Here is a 12,144-nt window from a genome sequence, read left to right on the forward strand (position 1 = left end):
GATGCTGCCTACTTAGATATTGCACTAGGTTTTCAAACAGAGCCTTTTTACAAATAGCTTTATTTTTGTACTTTGAGTTCTCTCTAGATATATTCTGATAGATAAGATGGATTAATGCGGCAATCTTGCACCAGCATCATCATGCCAAAGTGTTGCATATAGAGATTTACACAAGGGGCACTGGATTGTAAAATGGCCACAGTACATCACTTATAAATGCAAAGAGTTTGGAGGCTGAGTTTCACTTCCTTTAATTGCTTGACATTTGCATACTGAGAAGTTTATCAGTGGCGCAGTGCAGGAATCATCCATGTGTAATAGCATTTGGATTACCATTGGGGTGGCAGCTCCAGGCAAAAAAACAAACACAAATGGACTCCAAAATATATACTTGACTATAATGACAGGTGATGGGCAGAGAATGCCAATTAGGCCTCTAAGAATGTCAGATGACTCCGACAGATGGCCACCTTACTTCCACGCTCTACCCTAAGATGGGTGGGGGAATGTTGGATTGCATTTCAACTCAGTCTAAAAAACATGTCCCTGATGGTCAGTGCCAGCCATTTTATTTATAGTTTTTCATTTTCTTATATTTTTGAATGAGAAAACTCAATATAATATAATATTCACACATCGTGAGTTCAAGAATCTTAATTGGTCTTATGGCTGAGTTTTACATATCTTCTAATCACATGTGTCAACATCACTATAGATGTCATGACTTTTAATGTGTCCAATGCTGGGATCAGCCTCATATGACAAATCAGTCAACAGTTCCACTTACTCTGGAAAATATCGGTGAAAGGAGTGTGGCACTCAGGCAGGAGTTTTGAGGTCCTCAGGGTGTGCAGGTTTTTATCAGTTTACCAGGAAACAGTCGGGTTTACAAGGTTACTACAATGATTGCTTCCAAAAGGATTAATTGGTCGATGGAAATTGCCAAAATTTGTGAGGTTCATGCATTCAGATCTTTGAAAGAAGTATCTAGATTTTTGATTGAGACTAGGAATTCACCGATATGAACATTTTTGGCGGATACCGATTTTAACAAAGCCTTTATAGGCCGATAACGATACCAATAATTTGCCACCTACCTTATTTTGTCATCAGATCACTGTTTTATTTGGGAATTATGCTTTAAAAATGTACAAAAAGCACAAAAGTTTGTTTATTGTTCTAACAATAAATAATTTCCATTGAAGATGGATTGGCTCTGTTGAACACAGGCCAGAATATTAAAGAGAGCCACAGTGAAAGATAAATGCAAGATACAAAGATAAAAAAGATACAAAAAATAACTTATGATAACATGATGATTGATATGAAAAAAAAAAAAAAAGTTATTTAGTACTTCTAAAATATTTTTGCACTTTTTTTTGCAGTTCAAAACAACAGAATTCGCTTGTGTATGTACTGTACACATTAATTTCTGTATATAATATAACATTACAAATTCATACCATACATATGTTGGGCAATTCCACAGAAATGTCAACCATATCAAGGAAAAATAAAATTTTTAACTAAAGAAACACCCCCCCCCCCCTTTTAAATTCTTTATTAGAATGGTGTAATGGATAATGCCGCCCAGAACGCTAGAGGGTGCCGCTTGCTCACACAGTTCTGACTGAAGCGCTGAATGCAGACTATATTTTAAAACCCAGCCTTTTAAGGATTGGTAACCATGCAAGGCAATACTGCAATTTCAATCTTAATTAAATTAATCATGCAGCATTAATAGATATCACACAGATGTCTCAGAAGTCAAAGTCTGCTGGTTTCAAAGCATTTTAGATGATTTCCCTCTTCATGTAGCCTGTAAGTAAGTGCCACTTCCACAACTGTCATGTCCGTTTATATCGTTTTTCCACATTAACGTGAAAAGGAGAAAGAATAAAAATGAAATATGACATGTTCTTAGGAGTGCCAACCCTTCAACATATTTGGAGTTTATACAAAGTGTGTTATTTATTAATTATAAATCAGCTGTCTGTTTTTATATCGCCGTTTTCATGCTAATAACCAATACGCAGATGTTTTTTTAATTAGGTCAGTAATTGGCCGATAAATTTTGGCAGCCGATAAATCGGTGCATTCCTAATTGAGACACTTTGGCCATGTTCACAATAATATGTTTTCATTTAGAAACACATCAGTTTTGCTACTGTAATACCTTTCATCCACACCGGAATGGCGTTTTCCTCCACTGAAAATGAAAACTTTCGAAAACGCTCTCTTGTACCACATACTTTGGAAAAACAATGACATTAGGAAACTGAAAACAGTGCTTTCAAACATCCTCGAGCACACCAGTATATTTTGCTTTGCTGTTAGGGATATCAAATGCTCTGAACAACTGATAGTCACTTTAAATGTAAGTTAGACAGTCGAATCGTTTCTAAGTGTGTGGGTGGGTGGTTGTTGGCCAGAAAAAGCTGCAATGTGGAGCAGATTTATGCCGATAGTCAAAAGACTAGGTATGTAAAACAGTGATTTTGGTAGCTTTGCGTAATGCCCCCTGAAGATCCCTCAGTTTGAAATACACTTAGAGAGGGACAGAATGTCCATGTCCCACATAGTCTTCACTCTTAAGAGTAATTACAAGAGGGGCCTGGGTAGCTCAGCGAGTAAAGACGCTGACTACCACCCATGGAGTGGTGAGTTCGAATCCAGGGCTTGCTGAGTAACTCCAGCCAAGTCTTCTAAGCAACCAAAATGGCCCGGATGCTAGGGAGGGTAGAGTCACATGGGGTAACCTCCTCGTGGTCGCTATAATGTTGTTCTCGCTCTCGGTGGGGTGCATGGTGAGTTGTGCATGGATGCCGCGGAGAATAGCGTGAAGCCTCCACACGTGCTATGTCTCCGTGGTAACGCGCTCAACAAACCATGTGTATGAACTGAGATTCGTCCTCCGCCACCCGGACTGAGGCGAGTCACTACGCCACCACTAGGACTTAGAGCGCATTGGGAATGGGGCATTCCAAATTGGGGAGAAAAAAAAAAAAGAGTAATTATAAGAGTAAAAGAAATTACACACTTTAGTCAAAACTGTTGTTAAGTCCATATAAAAGGATAAATAGAAAGATAAATAAATAGTCAGTTTACATAGTATTGATATGTCTTGCCCAAAAGTTTCTTAACAGCCAACCCAAGAATCAAACTTGCAATTATGACTCGAGGGAGGGATCCACAAGGACATTGCTCAGCAGAGCTTCATGAGAATGAGCTAAGACTTAGCAGACGAGCAAATTCAACCATGTTTTTGAAACAGAATTTGGTCTTAGCATCCCTCTGTGCCTCATCAATGGTGATTCACTTGCCAGTGTGAAATATTCAGTCTGTATTTACTGATGTGCCAAGACGTACTCCATTAAGGCAGTTTTTTTTTTTTTTGTTTTTTTATTCTGCATCCACCTCATCCAAAAACACGTGTCTTTCAAGAAAGTCTCTCTCTCTTTTTAAATTTTTTTTTTATACAGTATGCATATGGGTGAATATCACAAATGCTCACAAAAACCATCACATTTCACCTTAGAATCAAGGAAGAAAAACAAAATAAATTTGCAGAAAGAAAATAAAGTCTGCTTTGGGACCATTAAGATTTTTTGCTTTGTGAGATTATTTTCATGAGTTTCCAGAACATTTTCCCAAAAAAATTGTTGTTACGTTAATGTGTCATTTTCAGTGTTAGGTGTTATCAAAGAAAAATTACTGACTTTCAATTAATTAATCTAATGTACAATTCTAGAGTTACACATTTTTCTAAAATATTACTGAATGAAGTATACATTTAAAACATGAATTTTGTTCATGTGTATGTCTGTTTGTGTTTCTGTGACAGCTGAAAGTGACAGCGACAATGAACAAGGAAATATGTTGATTATTTTGAATTTATTGAGTGGAAAAACAAACTTTGGTGCTGTGGAAACTGTTTTAGAAAGTAACTTAAAACAAAAGTAATTAGTAATGTGATTACTTTTCCCCATTATCAATAATCTGATTAAAATTTTCAGATAGGTAATTTGTAATTTGTAGTAGGGTTATTATTTTTTGTGTAACTTACCCAACGCTGGTCGTTTTACCTTAGAGGTTTTACTTTTTATTTCAATTTCCATAATTCTCATTACACATTACTGTTATAAAGACATTTTTAACAGTATAAGGGTCATTGACACATGTTTTTAAATCAACCAGTATTTTAGAATAAAATTTGCATTAATATAAAAGTAAAAAGTGTACATTTAAGTACAAATATTCCATGTAGGCTCTTAATTAATATTGTCCTAAAACTGCATGCATAATACATTTAAAATAATTAGCAAAATGCTGTTTAAAATAGTTTTAGATGGAGTATCATGTCACCCAACAGTCATGTGAACTTTTTGAAAGCACTTCATGTCAATGAACTATAAACACTCAACATTTGTCATTTGTCACTGTCATTTGAAAATAATAATTCTGAAAATAATGTTTCAATGCAAAAGCAAATATTAATTGTCCTACAAATAGGCTTCATTTTATTTGAGCAAAAAATTATTTCATATTTATTTATTTTGATTTTAGGGTAAAATAAGACCCAAACATGTTCTTGACACATTTCTTTGAGATTCACCCACATAAATATAACACTCAAGAGTATTTTGAAAAGTAAAAATTAACTACAAAAAGAAAAATGATAAGACTTCAACGAAACCACCAGATTTGCAGTATAATAGTAGTTTGAGTTACATCTCAATTTCAATCGAGAAGGGACTCTTTTTGCTTCACTTAAATTGCTCTCTAGAGGTAACAGACCCTATGAGGAGCAATTCAATTATCAATCCTAATCCCCAGTGGGCTGGGATTGTAACCATAAGTGAAAGTGAGTCAGCACTGTGTAATCCAGACACTGTGAGACACATGAAGGGGACAGGTATCAAATGTCTCAGTCTTTCCTCCAGAGGCCCAATCAATGTATCCAGCGTTCTCTCATTTCAGGCCTCTCTGGGTGTTCCCTTGCTCCAAATAACCATTCTCACTTTTCAATAAAAAAAAAAGAAAAGAAAAAAAAAAAGATTGTGTGTGACATCAGGAACGGAAAGGTCAAAAAATCACTGCACAGCCCCTGACACTGTAGAGAGACCCCTATCTCCCAAGTAGTCATTAATAATAATAATAATTACAGATGCAGTGTGTGATTTCTGAGGCACTAGTGCCACCAAATGTAATTGCAATCAGTTTGTTTGAGTGGCCCATTTTTGTGCAATTCTATTTAGTGTGCCAGTATTACAGAAATTACTTCAACTTTTAAGATCTCATTAAAACATTTGATGAGTGCCCATGATGACCCCTGTCCACCGTCGAAAGCGTCAGAATTGGACCTTGGAGCAGTGGAAGAAAGTTGCTTGGTCCTATGAGTCCCATTTTACATCAAGTGGACGGCCGTGTACATTTGAGCCATTTACCTGGGGAAGTGATGACGCCAGGATGCACTGTGGGAAGACAACAAGCTGGTGGAGGGAGTGTGATGCTCTGGGCAATGTTCTACTGGGAAACCCTGGGTCCAGCTATTCATGTGGACGTCAGTTTGACACATGCCACCTACCTAAACATTGTTGCAGACCATGTACACCCCTTCATGGCAATGGTATTCCCTGATGGCAGTGGCCTCTTTAAGCAGGATAATGTGCCCTGCCACACTACACACATTGTTCATGAATGGTTTGAGGAACATGATGAAGAGTTCAAAGTGTTGCCCTGGCCTCCAAATTCCCCAGATCTCAATCCGATTGAGCATCTGTGGGATGTGCTGGACCAACAAGTCCAATCCATGGTGGCTCCACTGGCAACTTACAGGACTTGAAGGATCTGCTGCTTATTTCTTGGTGCCAGATACCACAGGCCACCTTCAGGGGTCTTGTAGAGACCATGCCTCGGCGGGTCGGCGCTGTTTTGATGGCACGTGGACGACCAACATCATATTAGGCAGGTGGTCGTAATGTTTGGGCTCATCAGTGTTTATTACAATGATAGTTTTTTTGTGAGAAACAGACCGAAACTGAAAATGTTGTCAGCCACTGACCGTTTCTTTTAAGACACAAAGGTTTCTTCCTGCAGGGGGAGCTTGATGGCTCAGAAAACATAATCCTCCATTGATCCGCATTTAAATCTCAGAATGTTTTATTTACATTTGCATTTAATAATTTAGCACAGGGGTTTTCAAACTTTTTACCCAAATATGACCTTGCAAGGGACCCCCTCCTAAAATATATAAAGGTTACTATATATTTTTGTGTAATATATATATATATATATATATATATATATATATATATATATATACAGGTGCATCTCAATAAATTAGAATGTCGTGGAAAAGTTCATTTATTTCAGTAATTCAACTCAAATTGTGAAACTTGAGTATTAAATAAATTCAATGCACACAGACTGAAGTAGTTTAAGTCTTTGGTTCTTTTAATTGTGATGATTTTGGCTCACATTTAACAAAAACCCACCAATTCACTATCTCCAAAAATTAGAATACATCATAAGACCAATAAAAATAAACATTTTTAGTGAATTGTTGGCCTTCTGGAAAGTATGTTCATTTACTGTATATGTACTCAATACTTGGTAGGGGCTCATTTTGCTTTAATTACTGCCTCAATTCGGCGTGGCATGGAGGTGATCAGTTTGTGGCACTGCCAAGGTGGTTTGGAAGCCCAGGTTTCTTTGACAGTGGCCTTCAGCTCATCTGCATTTTTTGGTCTCTTGTTTATCATTTTCCTCTTGACAATACCCCATAGATTCTCTATGGGGTTCAGGTCTGGTGAGTTTGCTGGCCAGTCAAGCACACCAACACCATGGTCATTTAACCAACTTTTGGTGCTTTTGGCAGTGTGGGCAGGTGCCAAATCCTGCTGGAAAATGAAATCAGCATCTTTAAAAAGCTGGTCAGCAGAAGGAAGCATGAAGTGCTCCAAAATTTCTTGGTAAACGGGTGCAGTGACTTTGGTTTTCAAAAAACACAATGGACCAACACCAGCAGATGACATTGCACCCCAAATCGTCACAGACTGTGGAAACTTAACACTGGACTTCAAGCAACTTGGGCTATGAACTTCTCCACCCTTCCTCCAGACTCTAGGACCTTGGTTTCCAAATGAAATACAAAACTTGCTCTCATCTGAAAAGAGGACTTTGGACCACTGGGCAACAGTCCAGTTCTTCTTCTCCTTAGCCCAGGTAAGACGCCTCTGATGTTGTCTGTGGTTCAGGAGTGGCTTAACAAGAGGAATACGACAACTGTAGCCAAATTCCTTGACACGTCTGTGTGTGGTGGCTCTTGATGCCTTGACCCCAGCCTCAGTCCATTCCTTGTGAAGTTCACCCAAATTCTTGAATCGATTTTGCTTGACAATCCTCATAAGGCTGTGGTTCTCTCGGTTGGTTGTGCATCTTTTTCTTCCACACTTTTTCCTTACACTCAACTTTCTGTTAACATGCTTGGATACAGCACTCTGTGAACAGCCAGCTTCTTTGGCAATGAATGGTTGTGGCTTACCCTCCTTGTGAAGGGTGTCAATGATTGTCTTCTGGACAACTGTCAGATCAGCAGTCTTCCCCATGATTGTGTAGCCTAGTGAACCAAACTGAGAGACCATTTTGAAGGCTCAGGAAACCTTTGCAGGTGTTTTGAGTTGATTAGCTGATTGGCATGTCACCATATTCTAATTTTTTGAGATAGTGAATTGGTGGGTTTTTGTTAAATGTGAGCCAAAATCATCACAATTAAAAGAACCAAAGACTTAGACTACTTCAGTCTGTGTGCATTGAATTTATTTAATACACAAGTTTCACAATTTGAGTTGAATTACTGAAATAAATTAACTTTTCCACGACATTCTAATTTATTGAGATGCACCTGTATATGTATATATATATATATATATATATATATATATATATATATATATATATATATATATATATATATATAGTGTGAAATTATAGACAATTTAAATAATTAGCTTTTATATTGTTATTGTACTAAAGACAAAATAAATTATTCATATATTATCTGTAGGGATGTAGCAATGTATCAGCCAATTATTGACCAAATTAAAACCATTGGCTATAACCATTAAAGTAAACCACCAGTATCAACCATCGTTTTTTTATATCTGTGTTTTTATGCTTTTGATTGCATAAGCATGAAAATGCTGATATGAAAAACTGATGGTTTATTTATAATGAATTACATAAATTTATTGCATTGTATTATGTTTATAATCCTTTCTTTGTGTAATATAAAGAAATACCTACCAAAATAAATGAAATCCAAAAAAGTAAAGCATGGTGAATGTAATAATTTATAATATGAGTTTGTAATTTTCTATCATAATATGTTAAATGTGAATTGTATTGTTTAGAACTGCAAAAACAGAAGTGCAAAAATGTTTTAGAAGTGCACAAAAACCTCTTTTTTCCACATAAATCGTTGTGTCTTTATCTTGTATATTTATTGCGCTCTTAAATTGGCCTGTCATGTGTTCAACAGATCCAATCAATGTTCAATGGAAATTATTTATTTACAGAACAATAAAATAGCATTTGTACTTCTTTGTACATTTTAAAGCATAATTCCTAAGCAAAACAGTGATCTGACAAAATAAGTGGCAAACAGTCACAGTTTTTTGTTAAAATCAGCATTGTATTGGCCAAAAACTTTGATATCGGTGCATCTCTAATTATCTAGAAAAACTTTTTTCTTTCTTTGAAATTTTCCACGGACCCCCTAGAACCCACTAATGGCCCCCTGGGGGTCCCCAGACCGCAGTTTGAAACCCCCTGATTTAGCAGATGCTTTTATCCAAAGTGAATTACAAATGAGGAACAAAATGAGCAATTTAAAAGTCAACAATATTTCCATCACACTGCCAAGTTCTCACAGTGGTTGGAGTAGTAAAGATGCTAGCTCAGAAGAAAGAGACAGACAATTTTTTTGTTTGTTTTTATTTTATTTTTATTTTTTTTACCAGAGAGAGTGAATGATTGTGAAAAAGACTTTGTGTCCCTTTGCGACGGAACCACCAGGCACCACTTGTTCATTAACTGCAGAGAGTGAGTTAGGACATAGACCTGGAGGAGTGAATTAAAGTAAGTCCTGAAGGCCAGCTGCTTGCAGCCAGTGGAGTGGAATAAAGAGTGGGGTGACCTGGGCCCTCTTTGGCTGATTGAAGGCCAGACACGCTGCAGCGTTTTGGACCATCTCTAGTGGCTTCATCGTGCCAGCTGGGAGATCAGCCAACAGGATATTACAGTAGGCCAGTCTTAAGATGACCAGAGCTTGGATCAGGAGCTGTGTTGCATATTCAGACAGGAAATGTCTGAGTTTCCTGATGTTTTATATATCATTGGAGACTTTTACACTGGATAGTACTGTTTAATAAAATTATAATTATAATCACAAGGATTCATACCTGTGAACAGAAATCCGTCTCATCAGTATCTATAAAAGTGTTTTTTTATTTTCTTTTTCTTTTTTATTTTTTGTATTATTATTATTATTATTATTATTATTATTTTTATTATTTTATATATACTCATCTACTAATAATAAGTGACTGTGACTGGCCCATACAGAAATGTAACAGGTACCACGTGACAGTGGCGTCTACGCGCTGTTTGGGTAACGGTCCGGACCTCTGGCCAATAATTTACACCTGATTAATGATCCTGAAAAACTTAACTACTGAAATAAAAACAGACCTAAGACAATAAAAAAAAAAAAAAAAAAAATTCCTTAGCATGGTGCCCCCAGGGAAGTGGTGCTCCTGGGCACGTGCCCAATTGCCCATATGTTTAAACAGGTGTTGTGCCGATTTTTGACTCCCTAGTTTAGTTATGTTTAGGGGTAGGTGTAGGGGTGGCCTTTAGGGATAGGGACCAATGACTCCCAACTATGGTTAGGGGAAGGATTGGGCTTTAGGGATAGGGACCAGTCAGGTAGTAGAGAATACGAATCTGGCAGGGAGTCAGATTTCGGCACAACACCGGCCATGGTTGGGTTGGGACATATAGAAGGGTTTGTCTTTTTTATTTTTAAATAGCCAATAGACTTTAGTTTACATCACCATAATTTGCTACTTGCTATTGCTCATTGGTTGCAGGTAGTATTATGGGAAGGGAACATTCTTATCCTAGAGTGCATTTTATTAGACTAAAATTTGGATGTGCGTGTAAGTGCAAGTTGTGTCATTATTATTTTTGGTTTGTTTTCCCAGAAGAGAAAGACTAAGGAAGGAAAGTCACAAAACTAAATGTTTCATTTCATGCTTTTATACAATAGAACATCATTTCAAATATAAAATGTAATAGGCATAATCCATTATGCAAATAAATAAATAATAATAATAATAAAAGTTTCTTCAGAATTAACTTCTTGTTGTGCAGTAATGTATGAATGAATCAGTGGGTGAAAACAATGTGCTGTTATTTGATCACACAGCGGTTAAAAAACAAAACAAAAAAAATCATCCAATCAGATTGACATGACTGGACCTTAAATGTTGTGTAATAATGCTTAATGTTTATTAATATAAAAATATAAATTTCAAAGAAACATTCAAATGAAATAAAATTACAACTTTGCACTTTCAATTTTCCTGGATTATTTGATTATTTTCAATTTACTTGATTTTTGATCAAATTAAACATTTTGATTTCCCTATAACCATCTGGTTCTAGAAGTAAACATCCCATTCATTTTTTCCATAGGGGAATCAATTATCAATAGTTTACAAACCTTTAAAGACACACCTTGTTCGCTCAAGTCAATCGCTACAATCTCAAACTACTTATATTTTTATATTACAGTATATATAAATATTTAGCAGTAAACGTACAATCAACAACTTTAAATCAATAGTTAAACATTTTTCCATCCTTTTTATTTTGATTGCATCATCAGCAATGCTTCATGGAATTTTAGTTCCTTCTTTCATGAAAGACGTTAAGAACAGAGTTTTGTATCTTTGTCTTTTTTGCTTCAAATCAATTGTTGTGATTCACATTGGAGCTATTTTTATAAATGTATTTATTTATTTTGGTTAATGGCTTAGAACCCTTTTTATGACATACTTTATACATTCCTATAGAAATAATAATAATAATAATAATAATAATACTAATAATAATAATAATAATAATAATAATGGGAAATATACTTTGGGAACCAAAATGGCTTAAAAAGTTTGCGGGCAATGTTACACTTTAATGAACCAAATACATATACAGGATGTGCCTGGTAATAATAGATCAAAATATTGGCCAAGCCAAATAATCAAGATTAATCAATAAATCAGTATTTTGAAATATATGACATGAAAGTTTTTAAATGTTTTCATTTAATTGCTAAATTGTTTGTATGTCTCATTTGCTATTATGTGTACACAATATTGGCATTATTTTGACCATTTGGTATCACGTTATCTCCCTCTGTATGTATGTATGTATGTATGTGTGTTCTGTAAATGCATAGGCATACTGTACAAATACACACACAATCCTCTTTTGGATGCCCTATTGCATGTCTCAGTATCACATTAAACACATCAGCATGCTGCATCATCCCAAAATGAAAGCTTCCAAATGATTTCACCTGGTTTGATTTATTTCATGTTTGAATGAGCCTCACATTTACCATCACGTTCTTCACCTGATTTCATTGCCCTCTCGTTTGTCTTGATTTTTTGAAATGTTTAATCACTCTTTATGCTAACTCTATAAAAGTAATTGAGCTAGGAATTTACCGCCACGCTGGCAAAATGAAATTATTCAGCATAAACCCTTGTGTTACAAACAATTAGACACAAACACAATAATTACTGCAGAGAGGCAATAGAAACAGTATTTTAAGTTCTAATAATACATGGCATTTTCATTGTGAGATCTAGTCATGTTTTATATTTGTTTCAGATTGGTAAACTGAAGCATGTTGTTTTCTGCTCAAATCAATCAATAAAACACTTCAAAAGTCACTTAATAGCTGCTGTACAGACTTGACAGACCTCTTATTCAAAATATGATCTGGTTTATTTATAAAATTTCTTTTAAACTTCTTGTGGGCATATTTTAAATATCCAAATCAATAAAAGTCCC

The sequence above is a fragment of the Myxocyprinus asiaticus genome, chromosome 9, assembly GCF_019703515.2.
Source record: "Myxocyprinus asiaticus isolate MX2 ecotype Aquarium Trade chromosome 9, UBuf_Myxa_2, whole genome shotgun sequence".
NCBI lineage: Eukaryota > Metazoa > Chordata > Actinopteri > Cypriniformes > Catostomidae > Myxocyprinus > Myxocyprinus asiaticus.